Here is a 19,686-nt window from a genome sequence, read left to right as displayed (position 1 = left end):
AGGGGAGTGGAGTGGAGGAGGGATGCTGAGAGGGGAGGGGACTGGAGGAGAGATGTTGAGACGGGACTGGACTGGAGGAGGTATGCTGAGAGTGGAGTGGAGGAGGGATGCTGAGAGGGGACTGGACTGGAGGAGGAATGCTGAGAGGGGATGGGAGTGGAGGAGGGATGCTGAGAGGGGATGGGACTGGAGGAGGGATGCTGTGAGGGGTGTGGAGGGGAGGAGGGATGCTGAGAGGGGACTGAAGTGGAGGAGGGATGCTGAGGGGACGAGTGGAGGAGAGATTTTGAGACGTGACTGGACTGGAGGAGGGATGCTGAGAGGGGAGATGAGTGGAGGAGGGATGTTGAGACGGGACTGGACTGGAGGAGGGATGCTGAGAGGGGAGTGGAGTGGAGGAGGGTTGCTGAGAGGGGAGTGGAGTGGAGGAGAGATGTTGAGACGGGACTGGACTGGAGGAGTATGCTGAGAGGGGAGTGGAGTGGAGGAGGGATGCTGAGAGGGGAGTGGAGTGGAGCAGGGATGCTGAGAGGGGAGTGGAGTGGAGGAGGGATGCTGAGAGGGGAGTAGTGTGGAGGAGGGATGTTGTGACGGGACTGGACTGGAGGAGGGATGCTGAGAGGGGACGAGTGGAGGAGAGATGTTGAGAGGGGAGTGGAGGAGGGACTATGAGAGGGTACTGGAGTGGAGGAGGGATGTTGTGACGGGACTGGACTGGAGGAGGGATGCTGAGAGGGGAGTGGAGTGGAGGAGGGATGCTGAGAGTGGACAGGAGTGGAGGGGAGGAGGGATGCTGAGTGTGGAGTGGAGTGGAGGAGGGATGTTGAGACGGGTCTGGACAAGGAGGGATGCTGAGAGGGGACTGGAGTGGAGGTGGACTATGAGAGGGTACTGGAGTGGAGGAGGGATGTTGTGACGGGACTGGACTGGAGGAGGGATGCTTAGAGTGGAGTGGAGGGGAGGAGGGATGCTGAGAGTGGACTGGAGTGGAGGAGGGATGCTGAGAGGGGAGTGGAGGGGAGTAGGGATGCTGAGTGTGGAGTGGAGTGGAGGAGGGATGTTGAGACGGGTCTGGACTGAAGGAGGGATGCTGAGAGGGGACTGGAGTGGAGGTGGATGCTGAGAGGGGAGTGGAGTGGAGGAGGGATGCTGAGAGGGGATGGGACTGGAGGAGAGATGTTGAGACGGGACTGGACTGGAGGAGGTCGGCTGAGAGTGGTGGAGGAGGGATGCTGAGAGGGGACTGGACTGGAGGAGGGATGCTGAGAGGGGACGAGTGGAAGAGAGATGTTGAGACGGGACTGGACTGGAGGAGGGATGCTGAGAGGGGAGTGGAGTGGAGGAGGGTTGCTGAGAGGGGAGTGGAGTGGAGGAGAGATGTTGAGATGGGACTGGACTGGAGGAGGTATGCTGAGAGTGGAGTAGAGGAGGGATGCTGAGAGGGGACTGGACTGGAGGAGGAATGCTGAGAGGGGATGGGAGTGGAGGAGGGATGCTGAGAGGGGAGTGGAATGGAGGAGGGATGCTGAGAGGGGAGTGGACTAGAGGAGGGATGCTGACGGGAGTGGAGTGGAGGAGGGATGCTGAGAGTGGACTGGAGTGGAGGAGGGATGCTGAGAGGGGAGTTGAGTGGAGGAGGGATGCTGACGGGGAGTGGAGTTGAGTGTAGGAGGGATGCTGAGAGGGGAGTGGATTGGAGGAGGAATGCTGAGAGGGGATGGGACTGGAGGAGAGATGTTGAGACGGGACTGGTCTGGAGGAGGTATGCTGAGAGTGGAGTGGAGGAGGGATGCTGAGAGGGGATGGGAGTGGAGGAGGGATGCTGAGAGTGGAGTGGAGGAGGGATGCTGAGAGCGGAGTGGAGGAGATATGTTGAGACGGGACTGGACTGGAGGAGGGATGCTGAGAGGGGAGTGGAGGAGAGGAGGGATGTTGAGAGGGGAGTGGAGGAGGGATGCTGAGAGGGGAATGGAGTGGAGGAGGAATGCTGAGAGGGGATGGGAGTGGAGGAGGGATGCTGAGAGGGGACTGTACTGGAGGAGGGATGCTGTGAGGGGAGTGGAGGGGAGGACGGATGTTGAGAGGGGACTGGAGTGGAGGGGGGATGCTGAGAGGGGACGAGTGGAGGAGAGATGTTGAGACGGGACTGGACTGGAGGAGGGATTCTGAGAGGGGAGTGGAGTGGAGGAGGGTTGCTGAGAGGGGAGTGGAGTGGAGGAGAGATGTTGAGACGGGACTGGACTGGAGGAGGGATGCTGAGAGGGGAGTGGAGTGGAGGAGGGATGTTGAGGCGGGACTGGACTGGAGGAGGGATGCTGAGAGGGGAGTGGAGTGGAGGAGGGATGCTGAGAGGGGACTGGAGTGGAGGAGGGATGCTTAGAGGGGAGTGGACGAGGGATGCTGAGAGGGGAGTGGAGTGGAGGAGGGATGTTGAGACGGGACTGGACTGGAGGAGGGATGCTGAGCGGGGAGTGGAGGGGAGGAGGGATGCTGAGAGGGGAGTAGTGTGGAGGAGGGATGTTGAGACGGGTGTGGAGTGGAGGAGGGATGTTGAGACGGGACTGGACTGGAGGAGGGATGCTGAGAGGGGACGAGTGGAGGAGAGATGTTGAGAGGGGAGTGGAGGAGGGACTATGAGAGGTTACTGGAGTGGAGGAGGGATGCTGTGACGGGACTGGACTGGAGGAGGGATTCTGAGAGGGGAGTGGAGTGGAGGAGGGATGCTGAGAGTGGACAGGAGTGGAGGGGAGGATGGATGCTGAGTGTGGAGTGGAGGAGGGATGTTGAGACGGGTCTGGACAAGGAGGGATGCTGAGAGGGGACTGGAGTGGAGGTGGACTATGAGAGGGTACTGGAGTGGAGGAGGGATGTTGTGACGGGACTGGACTGGAGGAGGGATGCTGAGAGGGGACGAGTGGAGGAGAGATGTTGAGAGGGGAGTGGAGGAGGGACTATGAGAGGGTACTGGAGTGGAGGAGGGATGTTGTGACAGGATTGGACTGGAGGAGGGATGCTTAGATGGGAGTGGAGTGGAGGAGGGATGCTGAGAGTGGACTGGAGTGGAGGAGGGATGCTGAGAGGGGAGTGGAGGGGAGTAGGGATGCTGAGTGTGGAGTGGAGTGGAGGAGGGATGTTGAGACGTGTCTGGACTGAAGGAGGGATGCTGAGAGGGGACTGGAGTGGAGGTGGATGCTGAGAGGGGAGTGGAGTGGAGGAGGGATGCTGAGAGGGGATGGGACTGGAGGAGAGATGTTGAGACGGGACTGGACTGGAGGAGGTCGGCTGAGAGTGGAGTGGAGGGGAGGAGGGATGCTGAGAGTGGACTGGAGTGGAGGAGGGATGCTGAGAGGGGAGTGGAGGGGAGTAGGGATGCTGAGTGTGGAGTGGAGTGGAGGAGGGATGTTGAGACGGGTCTGGACTGAAGGAGGGATGCTGAGAGGGGACTGGAGTGGAGGTGGATGCTGAGAGGGGAGTGGAGTGGAGGAGGGATGCTGAGAGGGGATGGGACTGGAGGAGAGATGTTGAGACGGGACTGGACTGGAGGAGGTCGGCTGAGAGTGGTGGAGGAGGGATGCTGAGAGGGGACTGGACTGGAGGAGGGATGCTGAGAGGGGACGAGTGGAGGAGAGATGTTGAGACGGGACTGGACTGGAGGAGGGATGCTGAGAGGGGAGTGGAGTGGAGGAGGGTTGCTGAGAGGGGAGTGGAGTGGAGGAGAGATGTTGAGATGGGACTGGACTGGAGGAGGTATGCTGAGAGTGGAGTAGAGGAGGGATGCTGAGAGGGGACTGGACTGGAGGAGGAATGCTGAGAGGGGATGGGAGTGGAGGAGGGATGCTGAGAGGGGAGTGGAATGGAGGAGGGATGCTGAGAGGGGAGTGGACTAGAGGAGGGATGCTGACGGGAGTGGAGTGGAGGAGGGATGCTGAGAGTGGACTGGAGTGGAGGAGGGATGCTGAGAGGGGAGTTGAGTGGAGGAGGGATGCTGACGGGGAGTGGAGTTGAGTGTAGGAGGGATGCTGAGAGGGGAGTGGATTGGAGGAGGAATGCTGAGAGGGGATGGGACTGGAGGAGAGATGTTGAGACGGGACTGGTCTGGAGGAGGTATGCTGAGAGTGGAGTGGAGGAGGGATGCTGAGAGGGGATGGGAGTGGAGGAGGGATGCTGAGAGTGGAGTGGAGGAGGGATGCTGAGAGCGGAGTGGAGGAGATATGTTGAGACGGGACTGGACTGGAGGAGGGATGCTGAGAGGGGAGTGGAGGAGAGGAGGGATGTTGAGAGGGGAGTGGAGGAGGGATGCTGAGAGGGGAATGGAGTGGAGGAGGAATGCTGAGAGGGGATGGGAGTGGAGGAGGGATGCTGAGAGGGGACTGTACTGGAGGAGGGATGCTGTGAGGGGAGTGGAGGGGAGGACGGATGTTGAGAGGGGACTGGAGTGGAGGGGGGATGCTGAGAGGGGACGAGTGGAGGAGAGATGTTGAGACGGGACTGGACTGGAGGAGGGATTCTGAGAGGGGAGTGGAGTGGAGGAGGGTTGCTGAGAGGGGAGTGGAGTGGAGGAGAGATGTTGAGACGGGACTGGACTGGAGGAGGGATTCTGAGAGGGGAGTGGAGTGGAGGAGGGATGCTGAGAGGGGAGTGGAGTGGAGGAGGGATGTTGAGACGGGACTGGACTGGAGGAGGGATGCTGAGAGGGGAGTGGAGTGGAGGAGGGATGTTGAGGCGGGACTGGACTGGAGGAGGGATGCTGAGAGGGGAGTGGAGTGGAGGAGGGATGCTGAGAGGGGACTGGAGTGGAGGAGGGATGCTTAGAGGGGAGTGGACGAGGGATGCTGAGAGGGGAGTGGAGTGGAGGAGGGATGTTGAGACGGGACTGGACTGGAGGAGGGATGCTGAGCGGGGAGTGGAGGGGAGGAGGGATGCTGAGAGGGGAGTAGTGTGGAGGAGGGATGTTGAGACGGGTCTGGACTGGAGGAGGGATGCTGAGAGGGGATGAGTGGAGGAGAGATGTTGAGAGGGGAGTGGAGGAGGGACTATGAGAGGTTACTGGAGTGGAGGAGGGATGTTGTGACGGGACTGGACTGGAGGAGGGATTCTGAGAGGGGAGTGGAGTGGAGGAGGGATGCTGAGAGTGGACAGGAGTGGAGGGGAGGATGGATGCTGAGTGTGGAGTGGAGGAGGGATGTTGAGACGGGTCTGGACAAGGAGGGATGCTGAGAGGGGACTGGAGTGGAGGTGGACTATGAGAGGGTACTGGAGTGGAGGAGGGATGTTGTGACGGGACTGGACTGGAGGAGGGATGCTGAGAGGGGACGAGTGGAGGAGAGATGTTGAGAGGGGAGTGGAGGAGGGACTATGAGAGGGTACTGGAGTGGAGGAGGGATGTTGTGACAGGATTGGACTGGAGGAGGGATGCTTAGAGGGGAGTGGAGTGGAGGAGGGATGCTGAGAGTGGACTGGAGTGGAGGAGGGATGCTGAGAGGGGAGTGGAGGGGAGTAGGGATGCTGAGTGTGGAGTGGAGTGGAGGAGGGATGTTGAGACGTGTCTGGACTGAAGGAGGGATGCTGAGAGGGGACTGGAGTGGAGGTGGATGCTGAGAGGGGAGTGGAGTGGAGGAGGGATGCTGAGAGGGGATGGGACTGGAGGAGAGATGTTGAGACGGGACTGGACTGGAGGAGGTCGGCTGAGAGTGGTGGAGGAGGGATGCTGAGAGGGGACTGGTCTGGAGGAGGGATGCTGAGAGGGGACGAGTGGAGGAGAAATGTTGAGACGGGACGACTGGAGGAGGGATGCTGAGAGGGGAGTGGAGTGGAGGGGGGTTGCTGAGAGGGGAGTGGAGTGGAGGAGAGATGTTGAGATGGGACTGGACTGGAGGAGGTATGCTGAGAGTGGAGTAGAGGAGGGATGCTGAGAGGGGACTGGACTGGAGGTGGAATGCTGAGAGGGGATGGGAGTGGAGGAGGGATGCTGAGAGGGGAGTGGAATGGAGGAGGGATGCTGAGAGGGGAGTGGACTAGAGGAGGGATGCTGACGGGAGTGGAGTGGAGGAGGGATGATGAGAGTGGACTGGAGTGGAGGAGGGATGCTGAGAGGGGAGTTGAGTGAGGAGGGATGCTGAGGGGGAGTGGAGTGGAGTGGAGGAGGGATGCTGAGAGTGGACTGGAGTGGTGGAGGGATGTTGAGACGAGTCTGGACTGAAGGAGGGATGCTGAGAGGGGAGTGGAGTGGAGGAGGGATGCTGAGTGGACTGGAGTGGAGGAGGGATGCTGAGAGGGGAGTGGAGTGGAGGAGGGATGCTGAGAGGGGAGGGGACTGGAGGAGAGATGTTGAGACGGGACTGGACTGGAGGAGGTATGCTGAGAGTGGAGTGGAGGAGGGATGCTGAGAGGGGACTGGACTGGAGGAGGAATGCTGAGAGGGGATGGGAGTGGAGGAGGGATGCTGAGAGGGGATGGGACTGGAGGAGGGATGCTGTGAGGGGACTGGAGTGGAGGTGGACTATGAGAGGGTACTGGAGTGGAGGAGGGATGTTGTGACGGGACTGGACTGGAGGAGGTATGCTGAGAGGGGACGAGTGGAGGAGAGATGTTGAGAGGGGAGTGGAGGAGGGACTATGAGAGGGTACTGGAGTGGAGGAGGGATGTTGTGACGGGACTGGACTGGAGGAGGGATGCTTAGAGTGGAGTGGAGCGGAGGAGGGATGCTGAGAGTGGACTGGAGTGGAGGAGGGATGCTGAGAGGGGAGTGGAGGGGAGTAGGTATGCTGAGTGTGGAGTGGAGTGGAGGAGGGATGTTGAGACGGGTCTGGACTGAAGGAGGGATGCTGAGAGGGGACTGGAGTGGAGGTGGATGCTGAGAGGGGAGTGGAGTGGAGGAGGGATGCTGAGAGGGGATGGGACTGGAGGAGAGATGTTGAGACGGGACTGGACTGGAGGAGGTCGGCTGAGAGTGGTGGAGGAGGGATGCTGAGAGGGGACTGGACTGGAGGATTGATGCTGAGAGGGGACGAGTGGAGGAGAGATGTTGAGAGGGACTGGACTGGAGGAGGGATGCTGAGAGGGGAGTGGAGTGGAGGAGGGTTGCTGAGAGGGGAGTGGAGTGGAGGAGAGATGTTGAGATGGGACTGGACTGTAGGAGGTATGCTGAGAGTGGAGTAGAGGAGGGATGCTGAGAGGGGACTGGACTGGAGGAGGAATGCTGAGAGGGGATGGGAGTGGAGGAGGGATGCTGATAGGGGAGTGGAATGGAGGAGGGATGCTGAGAGGGAAGTGGACTAGAGGAGGGATGCTGACGGGAGTGGAGTGGAGGAGGGATGCTGAGAGTGGACTGGAGTGGAGGAGGGATGCTGAGAGGGGAGTTGAGTGGAGGAGGGATGCTGAGGGGGAGTGGAGTTGAGTGTAGGAGGGATGCTGAGAGGGGAGTGGTTTGGAGGAGGAATGCTGAGAGGGGATGGGACTGGAGGAGAGATGTTGAGACGGGACTGGTCTGGAGGAGGTATGCTGAGAGTGGAGTGGAGGAGGGATGCTGAGAGGGGATGGGAGTGGAGGTGGGATGCTGAGAGTGGAGTGGAGGAGGGATGCTGAGAGCGGAGTGGAGGAGATATGTTGAGACGGGTCTGGACTGGAGGAGGGATGCTGAGAGGGGAGTGGAGGGGAGGAGGGATGTTGAGAGGGGAGTGGAGGAGGGATGCTGAGAGGGGAGTGGAGTGTAGGAGGGATGCTGAGAGGGGAGTGGAGTGGAGGAGTGATGCTGAGAGGGGATTGAAGTGGAGGACGGACGCTGAGAGGGGAGTTGAGTGGAGGAGGGATGCTGAGGGGGAGTGGAGTTGAGTGTAGGAGGGATGCTGAGAGGGGAGTGGTTTGGAGGAGGGATGCTGAGAGGGGACTGGACTGAAGGAGGGATGCTGAGAGGGGAGTGGAGTGGAGGAGGAATGCTGAGAGGGGATGGGACTGGAGGAGAGATGTTGAGACGGGACTGGTCTGGAGGAGGTATGCTGAGAGTGGAGTGGAGGAGGGATGCTGAGAGGGGATGGGAGTGGAGGAGGGATGCTGAGAGTGGAGTGGAGTGGGGATGCTGAGAGGGGACGAGTGGAGGAGAGATGTTGAGACGGGACTGGACTGGAGGAGGGATTCTGAGAGGGGAGTGGAGTGGAGGAGGGTTGCTGAGAGGGGAGTGGAGTGGAGGAGAGATGTTGAGACGGGACTGGACTGGAGGAGGGATTCTGAGAGGGGAGTGGAGTGGAGGAGGGATGCTGAGAGGGGAGTGGTGTGGAGGAGTGATGTTTAGACGGGACTGGACTAGAGGAGTGATGCTGAGAGGGGAGTGGAGTGGAGGAGGGATGTTGAGGCGGGACTGGACTGGAGGAGGGATGCTGAGAGTGGAGTGGAGTGGAGGAGGGATGCTGAGAGGGGACTGGAGTGGAGGAGGGATGCTTAGAGGGGAGTGGATGAGGGATGCTGAGAGGGGAGTGGAGTGGAGGAGGGATGTTGAGACGGGACTGGACTGGAGGAGGGATGCTGAGAGGTGAGTGGAGTGGAGGAGGGATGCTGAGAGGGGACTGGAGTGGAGGAGGGATGCTGAGCGGGGAGTGGAGGGGAGGAGGGATGCTGAGAGGGGAGTGGAGTGGAGGAGGGATGTTGAGACGGGACTGGACTGGAGGAGGGATGCTGAGAGGTGAGTGGAGTGGAGTAGGGATGCTGAGAGGGGACTGGAGTGGAGGAGGGATGCTGAGAGGGGACTGGAGTGGAGGATGGATGCTGAGAGGGGAGTGGAGGGGATGAGGGATGCTGAGAGTGGAGTGGATTGGAGGAGAGATGTTGAGACGGGACTGGACTGAAGGAGGGATGCTGAGTGGGGACTGGAGTGGTGGGGGATGCTGAGAGGGGAGTGGAGTGGAGTAGAGATGTTGAGACGGGACTGGACTGGAGGAGGGATGCTGAGAGTGGATTGGAGTGGAGGAGAGATGTTGAGACGGGACTGGACTGAAGGAGGGATGCTGAGAGTGGAGAGGAGTGGAGGAGGGATTCTGAGAGGGGAGTGGTGTGGAGCAGGGATGCTGAGAGGGGAGTGGAGTGGAGGAGAGATGTTGAGACTGGACTGGACTGGAGGAGGGATGCTGAGAGGGGACGAGTGGAGGAGAGATGTTGAGAGGGGAGTGGAGGAGGGACTATGAGACTGTACTTGAGTGGAGGAGGGATGTTGAGACGGGACTGGACTGGAGGAGGGATGCTGAGAGGGGAGTGGAGGGGAGGGGATGCTGATAGGGGACTGGAGTGGAGGAGGGATGTTGAGACGGGACTGGAGTGCAGGAGCGATGCTGAGAGGGGAGTGGAGGAGAGATGTTGAGACGGGACTGGACAGGAGGAGGGATGCTGAGAGGGGAGTGGAGGGGAGGAGGGATGCTGAGAGGGGACTGGAGTGCAGGAGGGATGCTGAGTGGGGACTGGAGTGGAGGAGGGATGTTGAGACGGGACTGGAGTGCAGGAGGGATGCTGAGACGGGAGTGGAATGGAGGAGGGATGCTGAGAGGGGACTAGAGTGGAGGAGGGATGCTGAGAGGGGACTGGAGTGGAGGAGAGATGTTGAGGGGACTAGACTGAAGAAGGGATGCTGAGAGGGGAGTGGAGTGGAGGAGGGATGCTGAGAGGGGACTGGAGTGGAGGAGTGATGCTGAGAGCGGACTGGACTGAAGGAGGGATGCTGAGAGGGGAGTGGAGGGGAGCAGGGATGCTGAGAGTGGAGTGGAGTGGAGGAGGGATGTTGAGAAGGGACTGGACTGGAGGAGGGATGCTGAGAGGGGAGTGTAGTGGAGGAGGGATTGCTAAGAAGGGATTGGTGTGGAGGAGGGATGCTGAGAGGGGACTGGAGTGGAGGAGAGATGTTGAGGGGACTAGACTGAAGAAGGGATGCTGAGAGGGGAGTGGTGTGGAGGAGGGATGTTGAGACGGGACTGGAGTGGAGGAGGGATGCTGAGAGGGGAGTGGAGGGGAGGAGGGATGCTCAGAGTGGAGTGGAGTGGAGGAGGGATGTTGAGACGAGTCTGGACTGAAGGAGGGATGCTGAGAGGGGACGAGTGGAGGAGAGATGTTGAGAGGGGAGTGGAGGAGGGACTATGAGAGGGTACTGGAGTGGAGGAGGGATGTTGTGATGGGACTGGACTGGAGGAGGGATGCTGAGAGGGGAGTGGAGTGGAGGAGGGATGCTGAGAGTGGACTGGAGTGGAGGAGGGATGCTGAGAGTGGAGTGGAGGGGAGGAGGGATGCTGAGAGTGGAGTGGAGTGGAGGAGGGATGTTGAGACGAGTCTGGACTGAAGGAGGGATGCTGAGAGGGGAGTGGAGTGGAGGAGGGATGCTGAGTGGACTGGAGTGGAGGAGGGATGCTGAGAGGGGAGTGGAGTGGAGGAGGGATGCTGAGAGGGGAGGGGACTGGAGGAGAGATGTTGAGACGGGACTGGACTGCAGGAGGTATGCTGAGAGTGGAGTGGAGGAGGGATGCTGAGAGGGGACTGGACTGGAGGAGGAATGCTGAGAGGGGATGGGAGTGGAGGAGGGATGCTGAGAGGGGATGGGACTGGAGGAGGGATGCTGTGAGGGGTGTGGAGGGGAGGAGGGATGCTGAGAGGGGACTGAAGTGGAGGAGGGATGCTGAGGGGACGAGTGGAGGAGAGATTTTGAGACGGGACTGGACTGGAGGAGGGATGCTGAGAGGGGACTGGAGTGGAGGAGAGATGTTGAGGGGACTAGACTGAAGAAGGGATGCTGAGAGGGGAGTGGTGTGGAGGAGGGATGTTGAGACGGGACTGGAGTGGAGGAGGGATGCTGAGAGGGGACGAGTGGAGGGGAGATGTTGAGAGGGGAGTGGAGGAGGGACTATGAGAGGGTACTGGAGTGGAGGAGGGATGTTGTGATGGGACTGGACTGGAGGAGGGATGCTGAGAGGGGAGTGGAGTGGAGGAGGGATGCTGAGAGTGGACTGGAGTGGAGGAGGGATGCTGAGAGGGGAGTGGAGGGGAGGAGGGATGCTCAGAGTGGAGTGGAGTGGAGGAGGGATGTTGAGACGAGTCTGGACTGAAGGAGGGATGCTGAGAGGGGACGAGTGGAGGGGAGATGTTGAGAGGGGAGTGGAGGAGGGACTATGAGAGGGTACTGGAGTGGAGGAGGGATGTTGTGATGGGACTGGACTGGAGGAGGGATGCTGAGAGGGGAGTGGAGTGGAGGAGGGATGCTGAGAGTGGACTGGAGTGGAGGAGGGATGCTGAGAGGGGAGTGGAGGGGAGGAGGGATGCTGAGAGTGGAGTGGAGTGGTGGAGGGATGTTGAGAGGAGTCTGGACTGAAGGAGGGATGCTGAGAGGGGAGTGGAGTGGAGGAGGGATGCTGAGTGGACTGGAGTGGAGGAGGGATGCTGAGAGGGGAGTGGAGTGGAGGAGGGATGCTGAGAGGGGAGGGGACTGGAGGAGAGATGTTGAGACGGGACTGGACTGGAGGAGGTATGCTGAGAGTGGAGTGGAGGAGGGATGCTGAGAGGGGACTGGACTGGAGGAGGAATGCTGAGAGGGGATGGGAGTGGAGGAGGGATGCTGAGAGGGGATGGGACTGGAGGAGGGATGCTGTGAGGGGTGTGGAGGGGAGGAGGGATGCTGAGAGGGGACTGAAGTGGAGGAGGGATGCTGAGGGGACGAGTGGAGGAGAGATTTTGAGACGTGACTGGACTGGAGGAGGGATGCTGAGAGGGGAGATGAGTGGAGGAGGGATGTTGAGACGGGACTGGACTGGAGGAGGGATGCTGAGAGGGGAGTGGAGTGGAGGAGGGTTGCTGAGAGGGGAGTGGAGTGGAGGAGAGATGTTGAGACGGGACTGGACTGGAGGAGGTATGCTGAGAGGGGAGTGGAGTGGAGGAGGGATGCTGAGAGGGGAGTGGAGTGGAGCAGGGATGCTGAGAGGGGAGTGGAGTGGAGGAGGGAAGCTGAGAGGGGAGTAGTGTGGAGGAGGGATGTTGTGACGGGACTGGACTGGAGGAGGGATGCTGAGAGGGGACGAGTGGAGGAGAGATGTTGAGAGGGGAGTGGAGGAGGGACTATGAGAGGGTACTGGAGTGGAGGAGGGATGTTGTGACGGGACTGGACTGGAGGAGGGATGCTGAGAGGGGAGTGGAGTGGAGGAGGGATGCTGAGAGTGGACAGGAGTTGAGGGGAGGAGGGATGCTGAGTGTGGAGTGGAGTGGAGGAGGGATGTTGAGACGGGTCTGGACAAGGAGGGATGCTGAGAGGGGACTGGAGTGGAGGTGGACTATGAGAGGGTACTGGAGTGGAGAAGGGATGTTGTGACGGGACTGGACTGGAGGAGGTATGCTGAGAGGGGACGAGTGGAGGAGAGATGTTGAGAGGGGAGTGGAGGAGGGACTATGAGAGGGTACTGGAGTGGAGGAGGGATGTTGTGACGGCACTGGACTGGAGGAGGGATGCTTAGAGTGGAGTGGAGGGGAGGAGGGATGCTGAGAGTGGACTGGAGTGGAGGAGGTATGCTGAGAGTGGAGTGGAGGAGGGATGGGAGTGGAGGTGGGATGCTGAGAGGGGAGTTGAGTGGAGGAGGGATGCTGAGAGGGGATGGGACTGGAGGAGAGATGTTGAGACGGGACTGGTCTGGAGGAGGTATGCTGAGAGTGGAGTGGAGGAGGGAGTGGAGTTGAGTGTAGGAGGGATGCTGAGAGGGGAGTGGTTTGGAGGAGGAATGCTGAGAGGGGATGGGACTGGAGGAGAGATGTTGAGACGGGACTGGTCTGGAGGAGGTATGCTGAGAGTGGAGTGGAGGAGGGATGCTGAGAGGGGATGGGAGTGGAGGTGGGATGCTGAGAGTGGAGTGGAGGAGGGATGCTGAGAGCGGAGTGGAGGAGATATGTTGAGACGGGTCTGGACTGGAGGAGGGATGCTGAGAGGGGAGTGGAGGGGAGGAGTGATGCTGAGAGGGGATTGGAGTGGAGGACGGACGCTGAGAGGGGAGTTGAGTGGAGGAGGGATGCTGAGGGGGAGTGGAGTTGAGTGTAGGAGGGATGCTGAGAGGGAAGTGGACTAGAGGAGGGATGCTGACGGGAGTGGAGTGGAGGAGGGATGCTGAGAGTGGACTGGAGTGGAGGAGGGATGCTGAGAGGGGAGTTGAGTGGAGGAGGGATGCTGAGAGGGGATTGGAGTGGAGGACGGACGCTGAGAGGGAAGTGGACTAGAGGAGGGATGCTGACGGGAGTGGAGTGGAGGAGGGATGCTGAGAGTGGACTGGAGTGGAGGAGGGATGCTGAGAGGGGAGTTGAGTGGAGGAGGGATGCTGAGGGGGAGTGGAGTTGAGTGTAGGAGGGATGCTGAGAGGGGAGTGGTTTGGAGGAGGAATGCTGAGAGGGGATGGGACTGGAGGAGAGATGTTGAGACGGGACTGGTCTGGAGGAGGTATGCTGAGAGTGGAGTGGAGGAGGGATGCTGAGAGGGGATGGGAGTGGAGGTGGGATGCTGAGAGTGGAGTGGAGGAGGGATGCTGAGAGCGGAGTGGAGGAGATATGTTGAGACGGGTCTGGACTGGAGGAGGGATGCTGAGAGGGGAGTGGAGGGGAGGAGGGATGTTGAGAGGGGAGTGGAGGAGGGATGCTGAGAGGGGAGTGGAGTGTAGGAGGGATGCTGAGAGGGGAGTGGAGTGGAGGAGTGATGCTGAGAGGGGATTGGAGTGGAGGACGGACGCTGAGAGGGGAGTTGAGTGGAGGAGGGATGCTGAGGGGGAGTGGAGTTGAGTGTAGGAGGGATGCTGAGAGGGAAGTGGACTAGAGGAGGGATGCTGACGGGAGTGGAGTGGAGGAGGGATGCTGAGAGTGGACTGGAGTGGAGGAGGGATGCTGAGAGGGGAGTTGAGTGGAGGAGGGATGCTGAGGGGGAGTGGAGTTGAGTGTAGTAGGGATGCTGAGAGGGGAGTGGTTTGGAGGAGGAATGCTGAGAGGGGATGGGACTGGAGGAGAGATGTTGAGACGGGACTGGTCTGGAGGAGGTATGCTGAGAGTGGAGTGGAGGAGGGATGCTGAGAGGGGATGGGAGTGGAGGTGGGATGCTGAGAGTGGAGTGGAGGAGGGATGCTGAGAGCGGAGTGGAGGAGATATGTTGAGACGGGTCTGGACTGGAGGAGGGATGCTGAGAGGGGAGTGGAGGGGAGGAGGGATGTTGAGAGGGGAGTGGAGGAGGGATGCTGAGAGGGGAGTGGAGTGTAGGAGGGATGCTGAGAGGGGAGTGGAGTGGAGGAGTGATGCTGAGAGGGGATTGGAGTGGAGGACGGACGCTGAGAGGGGAGTTGAGTGGAGGAGGGATGCTGAGGGGGAGTGGAGTTGAGTGTAGGAGGGATGCTGAGAGGGGAGTGGTTTGGAGGAGGGATGCTGAGAGGGGACTGGACTGAAGGAGGGATGCTGAGAGGGGAGTGGAGTGGAGGAGGAATGCTGAGAGGGGATGGGACTGGAGGAGAGATGTTGAGACGGGACTGGTCTGGAGGAGGTATGCTGAGAGTGGAGTGGAGGAGGGATGCTGAGAGGGGATGGGAGTGGAGGAGGGATGCTGAGAGTGGAGTGGAGTGGGGATGCTGAGAGGGGACGAGTGGAGGAGAGATGTTGAGACGGGACTGGACTGGAGGAGGGATTCTGAGAGGGGAGTGGAGTGGAGGAGGGTTGCTGAGAGGGGAGTGGAGTGGAGGAGAGATGTTGAGACGGGACTGGACTGGAGGAGGGATTCTGAGAGGGGAGTGGAGTGGAGGAGGGATGCTGAGAGGGGAGTGGAGGGGAGCAGGGATGCTGAGAGTGGAGTGGAGTGGAGGAGGGATGTTGAGAAGGGACTGGACTGGAGGAGGGATGCTGAGAGGGGAGTGTAGTGGAGGAGGGATTGCTAAGAAGGGATTGGTGTGGAGGAGGGATGCTGAGAGGGGACTGGAGTGGAGGAGAGATGTTGAGGGGACTAGACTGAAGAAGGGATGCTGAGAGGGGAGTGGTGTGGAGGAGGGATGTTGAGACGGGACTGGAGTGGAGGAGGGATGCTGAGAGGGGAGTGGAGGGGAGGAGGGATGCTCAGAGTGGAGTGGAGTGGAGGAGGGATGTTGAGACGAGTCTGGACTGAAGGAGGGATGCTGAGAGGGGACGAGTGGAGGAGAGATGTTGAGAGGGGAGTGGAGGAGGGACTATGAGAGGGTACTGGAGTGGAGGAGGGATGTTGTGATGGGACTGGACTGGAGGAGGGATGCTGAGAGGGGAGTGGAGTGGAGGAGGGATGCTGAGAGTGGACTGGAGTGGAGGAGGGATGCTGAGAGTGGAGTGGAGGGGAGGAGGTATGCTGAGAGTGGAGTGGAGTGGAGGAGGGATGTTGAGACGAGTCTGGACTGAAGGAGGGATGCTGAGAGGGGAGTGGAGTGGAGGAGGGATGCTGAGTGGACTGGAGTGGAGGAGGGATGCTGAGAGGGGAGTGGAGTGGAGGAGGGATGCTGAGAGGGGAGGGGACTGGAGGAGAGATGTTGAGACGGGACTGGACTGCAGGAGGTATGCTGAGAGTGGAGTGGAGGAGGGATGCTGAGAGGGGACTGGACTGGAGGAGGAATGCTGAGAGGGGATGGGAGTGGAGGAGGGATGCTGAGAGGGGATGGGACTGGAGGAGGGATGCTGTGAGGGGTGTGGAGGGGAGGAGGGATGCTGAGAGGGGACTGAAGTGGAGGAGGGATGCTGAGGGGACGAGTGGAGGAGAGATTTTGAGACGGGACTGGACTGGAGGAGGGATGCTGAGAGGGGACTGGAGTGGAGGAGAGATGTTGAGGGGACTAGACTGAAGAAGGGATGCTGAGAGGGGAGTGGTGTGGAGGAGGGATGTTGAGACGGGACTGGAGTGGAGGAGGGATGCTGAGAGGGGAGTGGAGGGGAGGAGGGATGCTCAGAGTGGAGTGGAGTGGAGGAGGGATGTTGAGACGAGTCTGGACTGAAGGAGGGATGCTGAGAGGGGACGAGTGGAGGGGAGATGTTGAGAGGGGAGTGGAGGAGGGACTATGAGAGGGTACTGGAGTGGAGGAGGGATGTTGTGATGGGACTGGACTGGAGGAGGGATGCTGAGAGGGGAGTGGAGTGGAGGAGGGATGCTGAGAGTGGACTGGAGTGGAGGAGGGATGCTGAGAGGGGAGTGGAGGGGAGGAGGGATGCTGAGAGTGGAGTGGAGTGGTGGAGGGATGTTGAGAGGAGTCTGGACTGAAGGAGGGATGCTGAGAGGGGAGTGGAGTGGAGGAGGGATGCTGAGTGGACTGGAGTGGAGGAGGGATGCTGAGAGGGGAGTGGAGTGGAGGAGGGATGCTGAGAGGGGAGGGGACTGGAGGAGAGATGTTGAGACGGGACTGGACTGGAGGAGGTATGCTGAGAGTGGAGTGGAGGAGGGATGCTGAGAGGGGACTGGACTGGAGGAGGAATGCTGAGAGGGGATGGGAGTGGAGGAGGGATGCTGAGAGGGGATGGGACTGGAGGAGGGATGCTGTGAGGGGTGTGGAGGGGAGGAGGGATGCTGAGAGGGGACTGAAGTGGAGGAGGGATGCTGAGGGGACGAGTGGAGGAGAGATTTTGAGACGTGACTGGACTGGAGGAGGGATGCTGAGAGGGGAGATGAGTGGAGGAGGGATGTTGAGACGGGACTGGACTGGAGGAGGGATGCTGAGAGGGGAGTGGAGTGGAGGAGGGTTGCTGAGAGGGGAGTGGAGTGGAGGAGAGATGTTGAGACGGGACTGGACTGGAGGAGGTATGCTGAGAGGGGAGTGGAGTGGAGGAGGGATGCTGAGAGGGGAGTGGAGTGGAGCAGGGATGCTGAGAGGGGAGTGGAGTGGAGGAGGGAAGCTGAGAGGGGAGTAGTGTGGAGGAGGGATGTTGTGACGGGACTGGACTGGAGGAGGGATGCTGAGAGGGGACGAGTGGAGGAGAGATGTTGAGAGGGGAGTGGAGGAGGGACTATGAGAGGGTACTGGAGTGGAGGAGGGATGTTGTGACGGGACTGGACTGGAGGAGGGATGCTGAGAGGGGAGTGGAGTGGAGGAGGGATGCTGAGAGTGGACAGGAGTTGAGGGGAGGAGGGATGCTGAGTGTGGAGTGGAGTGGAGGAGGGATGTTGAGACGGGACTGGACTAGAGGAGTGATGCTGAGAGGGGAGTGGAGTGGAGGAGGGATGCTGAGAGGGGACTGGAGTGGAGGAGGGATGCTGAGCGGGGAGTGGAGGGGAGGAGGGATGCTGAGAGGGGAGTGGAGTGGAGGAGGGATGTTGAGACGGGACTGGACTGGAGGAGGGATGCTGAGAGGTGAGTGGAGTGGAGTAGGGATGCTGAGAGGGGACTGGAGTGGAGGAGGGATGCTGAGAGGGGACTGGAGTGGAGGATGGATGCTGAGAGGGGAGTGGAGGGGATGAGGGATGCTGAGAGTGGAGTGGATTGGAGGAGAGATGTTGAGACGGGACTGGACTGAAGGAGGGATGCTGAGTGGGGACTGGAGTGGTGGGGGATGCTGAGAGGGGAGTGGAGTGGAGTAGAGATGTTGAGACGGGACTGGACTGGAGGAGGGATGCTGAGAGTGGATTGGAGTGGAGGAGAGATGTTGAGACGGGACTGGACTGAAGGAGGGATGCTGAGAGTGGAGAGGAGTGGAGGAGGGATTCTGAGAGGGGAGTGGTGTGGAGCAGGGATGCTGAGAGGGGAGTGGAGTGGAGGAGAGATGTTGAGACTGGACTGGACTGGAGGAGGGATGCTGAGAGGGGACGAGTGGAGGAGAGATGTTGAGAGGGGAGTGGAGGAGGGACTATGAGACTGTACTTGAGTGGAGGAGGGATGTTGAGACGGGACTGGACTGGAGGAGGGATGCTGAGAGGGGAGTGGAGGGGAGGGGATGCTGATAGGGGACTGGAGTGGAGGAGGGATGTTGAGACGGGACTGGAGTGCAGGAGCGATGCTGAGAGGGGAGTGGAGGAGAGATGTTGAGACGGGACTGGACAGGAGGAGGGATGCTGAGAGGGGAGTGGAGGGGAGGAGGGATGCTGAGAGGGGACTGGAGTGCAGGAGGGATGCTGAGTGGGGACTGGAGTGGAGGAGGGATGTTGAGACGGGACTGGAGTGCAGGAGGGATGCTGAGACGGGAGTGGAATGGAGGAGGGATGCTGAGAGGGGACTAGAGTGGAGGAGGGATGCTGAGAGGGGACTGGAGTGGAGGAGAGATGTTGAGGGGACTAGACTGAAGAAGGGATGCTGAGAGGGGAGTGGAGTGGAGGAGGGATGCTGAGAGGGGACTGGAGTGGAGGAGTGATGCTGAGAGCGGACTGGACTGAAGGAGGGATGCTGAGAGCGGAGTGGAGGGGAGCAGGGATGCTGAGAGTGGAGTGGAGTGGAGGAGGGAAGTTGAGAAGGGACTGGACTGGAGGAGGGATGCTGAGAGGGGAGTGTAGTGGAGGAGGGATTGCTAAGAAGGGATTGGTGTGGAGGAGGGATGCTGAGAGGGGACTGGAGTGGAGGAGAGATGTTGAGGGGACTAGACTGAAGAAGGGATGCTGAGAGGGGAGTGGTGTGGAGGAGGGATGTTGAGACGGGACTGGAGTGGAGGAGGGATGCTGAGAGGGGAGTGGAGGGGAGGAGGGATGCTCAGAGTGGAGTGGAGTGGAGGAGGGATGTTGAGACGAGTCTGGACTGAAGGAGGGATGCTGAGAGGGGACGAGTGGAGGAGAGATGTTGAGAGGGGAGTGGAGGAGGGACTATGAGAGGGTACTGGAGTGGAGGAGGGATGTTGTGATGGGACTGGACTGGAGGAGGGATGCTGAGAGGGGAGTGGAGTGGAGGAGGGATGCTGAGAGTGGACTGGAGTGGAGGAGGGATGCTGAGAGTGGAGTGGAGGGGAGGAGGGATGCTGAGAGTGGAGTGGAGTGGAGGAGGGATGTTGAGACGAGTCTGGACTGAAGGAGGGATGCTGAGAGGGGAGTGGAGTGGAGGAGGGATGCTGAGTGGACTGGAGTGGAGGAGGGATGCTGAGAGGGGAGTGGAGTGGAGGAGGGATGCTGAGAGGGGAGGGGACTGGAGGAGAGATGTTGAGACGGGACTGGACTGCAGGAGGTATGCTGAGAGTGGAGTGGAGGAGGGATGCTGAGAGGGGACTGGACTGGAGGAGGAATGCTGAGAGGGGATGGGAGTGGAGGAGGGATGCTGAGAGGGGATGGGACTGGAGGAGGGATGCTGTGAGGGGTGTGGAGGGGAGGAGGGATGCTGAGAGGGGACTGAAGTGGAGGAGGGATGCTGAGGGGACGAGTGGAGGAGAGATTTTGAGACGGGACTGGACTGGAGGAGGGATGCTGAGAGGGGACTGGAGTGGAGGAGAGATGTTGAGGGGACTAGACTGAAGAAGGGATGCTGAGAGGGGAGTGGTGTGGAGGAGGGATGTTGAGACGGGACTGGAGTGGAGGAGGGATGCTGAGAGGGGACGAGTGGAGGGGAGATGTTGAGAGGGGAGTGGAGGAGGGACTATGAGAGGGTACTGGAGTGGAGGAGGGATGTTGTGATGGGACTGGACTGGAGGAGGGATGCTGAGAGGGGAGTGGAGTGGAGGAGGGATGCTGAGAGTGGACTGGAGTGGAGGAGGGATGCTGAGAGGGGAGTGGAGGGGAGGAGGGATGCTCAGAGTGGAGTG

The sequence above is a fragment of the Hemitrygon akajei genome, unplaced genomic scaffold (genome assembly GCF_048418815.1).
Source record: "Hemitrygon akajei unplaced genomic scaffold, sHemAka1.3 Scf000253, whole genome shotgun sequence".
Taxonomy (NCBI): Eukaryota; Metazoa; Chordata; class Chondrichthyes; order Myliobatiformes; family Dasyatidae; genus Hemitrygon; species Hemitrygon akajei.
Note: the sequence above shows the minus strand (reverse complement) of the source record.